Genomic DNA, 8,341 nt, shown 5'->3' on the forward strand with positions numbered 1-8,341 from the left:
TCCACAGATATTTTTACCTGAATTGAAAATGAGTAAACACCAAACAAAAGTGAAAAAGAAGAATGAGAAAAAGAAACATAGAGGGAAAGAAAAATGTACATGTTAATTTCTTTGATGAACAAAATTTTCAATAAAATCCTAGCCAATTGAATTCAATAAAATAGAAAAATTGGGTCCTGGAATATGGCCTAATGGTAGAGTGCTCGACTACCATGCATGAACCCTTGAGTTCGATTCCACAGGACCACATATACAGAAAAAGCTGCAAGTGGCACTGTGTGGCTCAAGTGGTAGAGCACTAGTCTTTAGCAACATGTGTCCAAGGACAGTGACCAGGCTCTGAGTTCAAGCCCCAGGACTGGCAAAAACAAACAAACAAAAGTAAAAAATGAGATGCTGCCAAGGACAATTTACATACTTCCATGTCTTACATGAGATGAGACATATAAAAATAAGTAAATATAATATAATAAATAAATGAAATTACAGATGAAGTCACAGGATTGTTTCAATGAACCCATTAAAATGTTTTGATAAAATTTGACATCCTCACATTATATGCCTTTTTTTAAAAGTTACATTTAAGGAAGTTTTTATTTTAAGACAGTATAAAAAACAACAAAACACCCAAATACCAAAGCAAGAATTCACTACATTTTATAAAAGACAAAGCTGTGTGTATATCAGGTATGAGTTAAAAATCAGAACCACTGAAGAATGATCACTGCTTCAGGCAGCACGGTACATGCTGCTTTTCTTTTGTATAATGTGGCTGTATCTGTGTGGAAAGGCATGACAAGAGTGAACCAATTCAGGTGAAATGGCAAGTAGTCGGACTTTATGACCCTTTTCTCCACTTGAATAAGCTTTCTTTCTGCTTTTTAAAAATCAGCAGGTCATTTTACAAATAACCTTAATACCAAAGAATACTTTCAAAAAGCTACAAGAGATTTAAAGTCATGGCTAAAGTTGTATGGTGAAGTCTGAGGGCGGGGGAATTAGGTTGTCGAAAGCCAGATTTCACACAACAGCAGGCATGCTTGCTTGCATTAGAAAAGAAGACACTGATCTTAATAGAGGCTGATCTTTTTCATAATGTGCAGCAATTCTTGCACATTGACCTCTCCATCTCCATCCCGATCAGCTTCGTCAATCACTTCCTGCAGCTCCTCATCAGTCAGATTTTCACCCAACTTTTTGGCCACCTGCTTCGAATTTTTGAAAGCTATCTTCCCAGTTTCATCTTCATCAAAGTGAAAGCTTTCAGGATTTCTTCTTTGGTATCTTTCTCAGACATTTTCTGAGTTATCACAGTCAAGAAGTCACTGAAGTTCATTTTTCCTGTACCTTATCAATTTCACTTATCGTTTTCTGGATTTCTTCTTTCTTGGGCTCAAACCAAGGGCGCTCATTGCCATCTTTAGTCCTTTAACATCAATACTACCAGTTCCATTGGCATCAAGGAGATCGAAGTCTTCCCGGATTTCCTGTTTTTGCTCCCAGTAAGCTCTGGTTTGGGACTTCTTAAAATTGGAAGCCATTGCCAAGGGAATCTGCACCCTCATGATATATGTCCTTAAGAAACTAGGAATAAGAACATTCTCTTTGACATGTGAAAACCAAATTCTTCACAAAGAGTGAAGCTAGAACCCTATATCTCATCATGTTCAGAAATTGACTCAAAATGAGAGAGTATGGATCAAGTGGTACAGTACTATCAAGGAAAAGGACCTGATTCAAAATCAGAGTGCTGTCACACAAAATAAAACCCTATAAATATGTTAATATTAGCAAATTTTAAAATCCTAGATTAAAACATAAGTCAGTAATCTTGGGATAGTTAATAACTTTCTGAATTTGACTCTAATACTTCAGGATATAATAATAAGTAAGATAAAATCTGAAAAATAAAAGTGTGTTAAACTAAAAATCCCAACAAAAAAGAAAAAAAAAGAATCTGTTAATAGTGAAGGTACAACGTAAATTATGGGAATCAAATCTTGGCCCATTCTTCATCCAATAAAGGAACCGATATTCTAAATAGATACTAATTTAAAAATTAAGTGAAAAATAGCAAAGAAAAGAATCAGTTAATAGATAATGTAATGAGAAAATTATAGTAAAATAAACAACCAAAATAATTTATGTAATAGATATAATTAATTGGTTTCTAAAATGAAGAATCCTCAAAACATTTCTATTTCTAGGCAGTTAAATTACTCCTGCAAATAAGAGTAAGGTCACATAGTATTTATCTCAATACTATTTGCAAAGAGTTTGCAAAAGCATTGTCTCATTAATCTCTGCAACAAACCTACAGGGAGGGTATCACTTTTCTCATTTTATAGATAATGAAATGAGAGCTCTGAGTAATCTGTGATTTATTCAAAGACACATTTACATGCATTTATAAAATAATTTATTTCAAAATTATTTTTTGCTAAGTACTACAAAAACCATCTTCAGTTCAGGCTATGCATTTTATCTCCCTCCAAATCATTTTCACTAGAGAAAATGAATAGCCAATTATGATAATTTTGAGAAGTCTTATTTGTATTAGCAATTTAGCCTTTATTTGTATAATCCTCAGAGATATGGATTAATGTCTTTTTGAAAGCCTAATTTGGAATATTCATATTAGAATCACAATTGAGTTGAATTTTTTCTGAGAGCACTGGGGTAACATTTATTAAGCACTACATAAGTGTGTCCATTTATTAAATTATAACTGAATCATACTAGAGATTATACAATAGTGTTTTTTTCTAAAATCAACACTTCCGTACTACATATTGGTTTTGTATATTTCACCATCATTTTGTAACTCCATTTGGAGTTAATTCTAGTACAGGGTGACAAAGAAGGTTCCAACTTTAGTTTTCTGCACTACTTGGCATTTACCCAATCATCCAGAAACAAGGACATACTAAATCCACCAGCACAACAATGTTCATTGCAGTACTATTTACCATAGCAAAGATATGGAACCAACCTAGATGTCCCTCAGCTGATGAGTGGATCAACAAGATGTGGTATTTGTACACAATGGAATTCTATGCTGCTGTCAGAAAGAATGACATTGCCCCATTTGTTAGGAAATGGAAAGACTTAGAAAAGATCATATTAAGTGAAGTAAGCCAGATTCAAAGGAACTTAGTCTCAATGGTTTCCCTCATTTGTAATAATCAGTAGAAACCTTCGGCTCTCCTAGCAGAGATTTGCAATAGAGCAAAACCTTGATACAAAAGGCCATATAGTAGGACGCTAAATGAAAGGATCTCTAGGATATAGAAACATAAGCCATATAATGAATGATAGTTGTTCTTAAAATACTATGTTATCTCTCATCTCTTTTGCTGTCCCTTGGTTATCTCATATTGTTACAATATCTCACTTTGTTACCTGATATATCAGATATATTTGTATTTGGTTATTTGAAATTGGATAGGAAACGGGGGAAAACAAGATGAGGGGTGGGGGTGGGGGGGAGGGAAATGGGGACCAAGACATGTGAAAGGGTATCAATATATGGGAATTAATGCACCATCTATCTGGCAAATATTATGTAACCCTTCTATTAATTATAATAAAAAATATATGAAAAAAACAACCCTAAGATACCACCTTACCCCAACAAGGATGGCCAAGATTTTGAACTCAGACAATGACAGTTGCTGCCGGGGTTGTGGAGAAAAAGGAACCCTACTACACTGCTAGTGGGATTGTAAAGTAGTTCAGCCACTCTGGAAAGTAGTGTGGAAGAGGGGTGTTGTGGCCTGACTTCCATCTCTGAGGCCTGATTCTGGCTCAGTGGCCATTGAAAGGCTTTGGCCAGGCATTCGGTCCTTACATACCTCTAGTAAGGCATCTCTGTGTACGTGACTCGACTGAGCCACCTGCAGTTGCGCGGGTCTCGCAGCAGTGCAGGTCTCGCAGGCTTTCCTGCACTGGTCCTGCACAGTACCTGAAAGCCCCCCCCAGACCCTTAGTGGTGGCACGGTGGCCCTCTTCCTATTGGCTAGCTTCCCAGTTCCCACCTTCTCTCTCCCCAACAGTATATAACTAATTGCCTGATGCAGTAAAGAGAGATCAGATCAGCGCAGAGATTTGATGCACTTTCATGGTTGACACAGCTCCGGACTCAGTGTGGTTTTTTCTTCCCCGGTAATTGGGGGAGGGCTGGGTCATCAATACGTACCATCTCACTCAGCTTCAGGGGACTACAGGCTGGCCCTGTGTGTCCCTCCCCGTCCCCGTGTTGCTGGAGAGTAGCAACAGAGGGGTAATTTTTTAAACTCCAAGTATATTTCTGATATGAAGCTCTTGTTTGTTGTATAGCTAGTGAAAATCGTCCTCAAATCTGTGTATTTCTATGTAACTGGATATCTATGTCCTTTCCCCTGCAGAATCTCTGGAGTTTAGTGCTACCCCATTTATCCAGACTTTCTTTGAATTGTTGTTTCTGAATCTTTATTTAGGAAGTTTTAACCTTGTTAAGAAGCCCTAATGTATCCCTTATCCTTTCTGCTAATATTTTCAGAGTTTCTGCTGTTATCTAGAGGTCTGTGATCCATTTGGAGTTGGCTGCAGTTCAGGGTGATATGTAAGGATCAACCTGCAGTTTTATACATGTGTATAGCCAATGGCGTCAGCACCATCTGCCGAAGAGTCTTTATTTTTTCCATCTGATAATTTTGTCTCCCTCATCAAAGATTAGGTGGCTATTACAAAGATCTCAGTTTTGAGGCCCTAGTATAAGACATAGCAGATCTATTATTTTGGGACTTGCTATGCATGTTAGATGACAATGTTGGGAAGTACACGGTAGGTCTCCTTTCTCACTTCCTGTACAAAAATAAAAGAGGAGAAAGAGAAAAGGGCTAAGATTCGATAGCTCTGTATATGACAAAAGCCTGATAGTTTACTGACATCTTATAAGGTTTCATTTTGTAAAGATATCAGTACCATACAACCTTGGGAATGAAACTTTTAACTCATGGCCCTTTAAGAGGACATTCAGGACACATAAAATAGCACATTTCAGGTCTCTATTACAGGTCTCAATATTGCTACACAAAGCAATATTTGAAATTTTAATGATTTCTGAGGTGATAACTGTAAAATATTTTCAGTTTTAGAATGAAAAATTATCTATTCTATTATCTCAAATGTTTTTTTTCTTTATCTCTTTTTTTTCTTTGTTGGTTGGTCATAGGGATTGAACTTGGGATGTATATGCCGTCCCTGAGCTCTTTTTGCTCAAGGTTGGAATGGGTAACACTTCCAATTTTCTAGTGGCTAATTGGATATATGAGTTTCATGGACTTTCATGCCCAGGCTGTCATTGAACCATGACCCTAAGATTTCAGCCTCAGGAGTAACTAGAATTACAGGTTTGAGACACCAACACCAATCATCAACTGTTTTTTTTTAATAATGCACTTCACCAGAAAAGAATCCTAGTTTTCATATTTGGTATATTTAAGTGTTTTCTGATATTTAACCACTTCTGCATCACAATAACAAGATTTACTATATTTTATTATATTTTGATTTATTTCTCAATGAATGGCTTAACTAGTGCTTTTTAAAAGTCTGATTGCATATTCTTTTCTGATTATCCATTCAACAAAGGAGATGGGATGGCTAACCTCTATGTGTAAAATGATACTACCTACAAAAAAAGATAACATAAATAGAATTATTGAATTGTTAGCAATCTCCTATATACTCTATCTTCAGTCTGTACTATTTTTATCTATACCAACACTGCTATGAAATTTCTTTTCGTGCTATACTCTCCTTTATATATTGTCACCTCCAGAAACATAATCTCTAATACAGATGTAAATCTGAGGAGACAACACAGAAAAGAAACAAAAAATTAACAAACTAATAAAATTATAAATTATAATATAATGAAATAAGTGGGTGTATTAACCAATCTCTTCGCTGTGTACAATAGGTCATGATTCTACTTAGATATCAAAAGAAAAGATAGGATGCCACCCAGAATTTTCCCTTGAAGTATTTCAAACCTAAAAGATAGCAAAATGTGTGTACTGTTCCTAACCCCACATAATACTAAACAAAATGTTATCCCCTCCTTGTAATAACTGAAAAAAGCACCTGATATTTGACTAGATGCAAAAAAGTGCCCCAGTCTGTTATTTTGACCTGATAAAAAGTTCTTCTCTAGCACAGAGGAGTCAAGGATACAATTTTATAAGTTTAGCATAGACTGTCATCATCCACCTTCAAGCCTCTGGTGTTATAGGGACATGTAAGTATTTAAATGATTGTTAAAGTAATAGAGAATGATCTACCACATTTTCACTATTTAAACTTGGAGGGTGATATTGTCTCTTTAATATTACTCTATATGTGATATTGGTCCAGATTTATTGAATACACAAAAGAAGTAATATTATAGGTTTAAAGAATCAATATGAAGACTCTATTAGCCGCAAACTATGTTCATCTTAGTGATGCATGCGGAGACCAATCAATGACCAGCAGTGTGTCCATAGTAACACAGCTTCAGCGTGAATTCTGAGTAATTGCAGCACTGCTTTTGGTAACTTGGTCTTAGTGTCAGCTTAAATCCTGTATTGACAGGCCTGAAAGGGAATATTATGCAATTTAATTGCTCTTGTGTAATCCCCATTTGGTAAATTACATGAAATAACTTGACTGAAGGATCTAAGAAATATTTGCTAAAAATATTTAAAGCATATTCTTGATGTCCATTTTAATGGAGGACTAGATTACCATTCAAATTATGGGCAAAAGATTTCCAAATAACTTTAGTCTGTGGGCATTGGATCAGGGATTGAGATTTACCACACTAGAGGCAGCCAGTAGCTTTCTGCTTCCCAGTCTTTGTGATATTATGCAGTTCATTAAATCAGGCAACACATTAACTGTATGTCTCACTTGTTCATCTTACTGCTCACTACAATCAATGATTACAGATTCCAGGACCTAGAATTTACTGGTATCCATAGTAATTTTGCATTTATGCCATCTAATAGTTCAATGCATATGTGTGATCTCTACTTTTCAAGAAACTTTCACTTATATTAACAAAGAGGATTCAAACGCCATCTTTCACCATGTACCCTCACTTAAAGAAAATACCTATTTGAAAGTCTTAGCAATGACAATTTACTCCAGTATTGGTGCATTCTGTGAGGTTATTTTATTTTATTCTGCATCTTTCCAGGAACTCTGTTACAAAAAATTAGCAGGGGCCTCTGATTTCATTTATTCAACTTGTTCTAATATCTATAGTACCATGAATTTAGTAATTTCTTTAATCATCCAATAATGTTTCAGCATTTCTACTTTAGTTTTGTAATACTGAAGTCTGGTCTTCTTAATTCATATTAAAACAGGCCCCTAGTATTTTTATTGTTATCTTAATAATTATATCATTTTAGAACAGCTAGTATAGAGGATCTTGTATGTATCCCAGACTCAGAAATGCCAAATGTTTGAAGAGGTGATTACACCAATCATATTGATGTTATCATTACTTGTATAATTTAAATGCATTCAATTTCTATATACCATGTAACCCATAATTAGCTATACTTATTATTAAAAATTGATTAAAAGGATTTCAAAATACCATGCCACTAAAAAGTGCATTTATTTGTGTTAAACAATGTCCATGTAGACATAGAATCAAAAGTGATGCTCACATAATACTTACCAGCAAGTTCCTAATAAGTATTTTTCGCCTGTTCCAATTCTTTTCAAAACAGACTCTTGGTGGGGAGTTTGGCTTAGTGGCAGAGTGCTTCCCTAGCATCCATAAAGACCCAGGTTTGATTGCTCGATACTTCATACATAGAAAAAAGCTTGAAGTTGTGCTGTGGCTCAAGTGGCAGAGCACCAGGCCTTGAGAAAGCCCAAGGAGAGTGTTCAGGCCCTGAGCTCAAACACCAGGACTGACAAAAAAATACTCCTGAAAATTACAAAGGAAATGAGGATTTTATTAAACAGAGGAAATCCTCTAGATTTCTTTGAATTTTGTAATTCAGCGGAGAATTTATCCTTTGGCTCCTAGATCTCATTGACTTAGGACTTGCTGAAAGAATAAATTTCCCTATTCTTGCAGTTATACATTCCCACAAATAGTAGATCCTGAGGCTTAGAAAAGCACCTGAGCCAGAAAAGGAACATCAATGCATGTTTAACATGGGATCCTGCTAGTTCAGACTGCACTTGTTTCAATCTGTACTCTCCAGAAATTTCTGTAACAAAATGCCAACTAAGGAGGTATGTCATGGGAATATAAGCATATCTAACATACCAGTTTTATTTTCATAGTTGA

At 35.5% G+C, this 8,341-nt stretch overlaps 1 pseudogene; it reads right to left on the reverse strand.

Moving 5' to 3' along the window:
* Positions 1-1,070: 1,070 nt before the first annotated feature.
* LOC150041141 (centrin-2 pseudogene) lies at positions 1,071-7,107 on the reverse strand (annotated as a pseudogene).
* Positions 7,108-8,341: the final 1,234 nt, after the last annotated feature.

This window comes from Megascapheus bottae, chromosome X (assembly GCF_031878675.1).
Source record: "Megascapheus bottae isolate mThoBot1 chromosome X, mThoBot2.hap1, whole genome shotgun sequence".
Taxonomy (NCBI): Eukaryota; Metazoa; Chordata; class Mammalia; order Rodentia; family Geomyidae; genus Megascapheus; species Megascapheus bottae.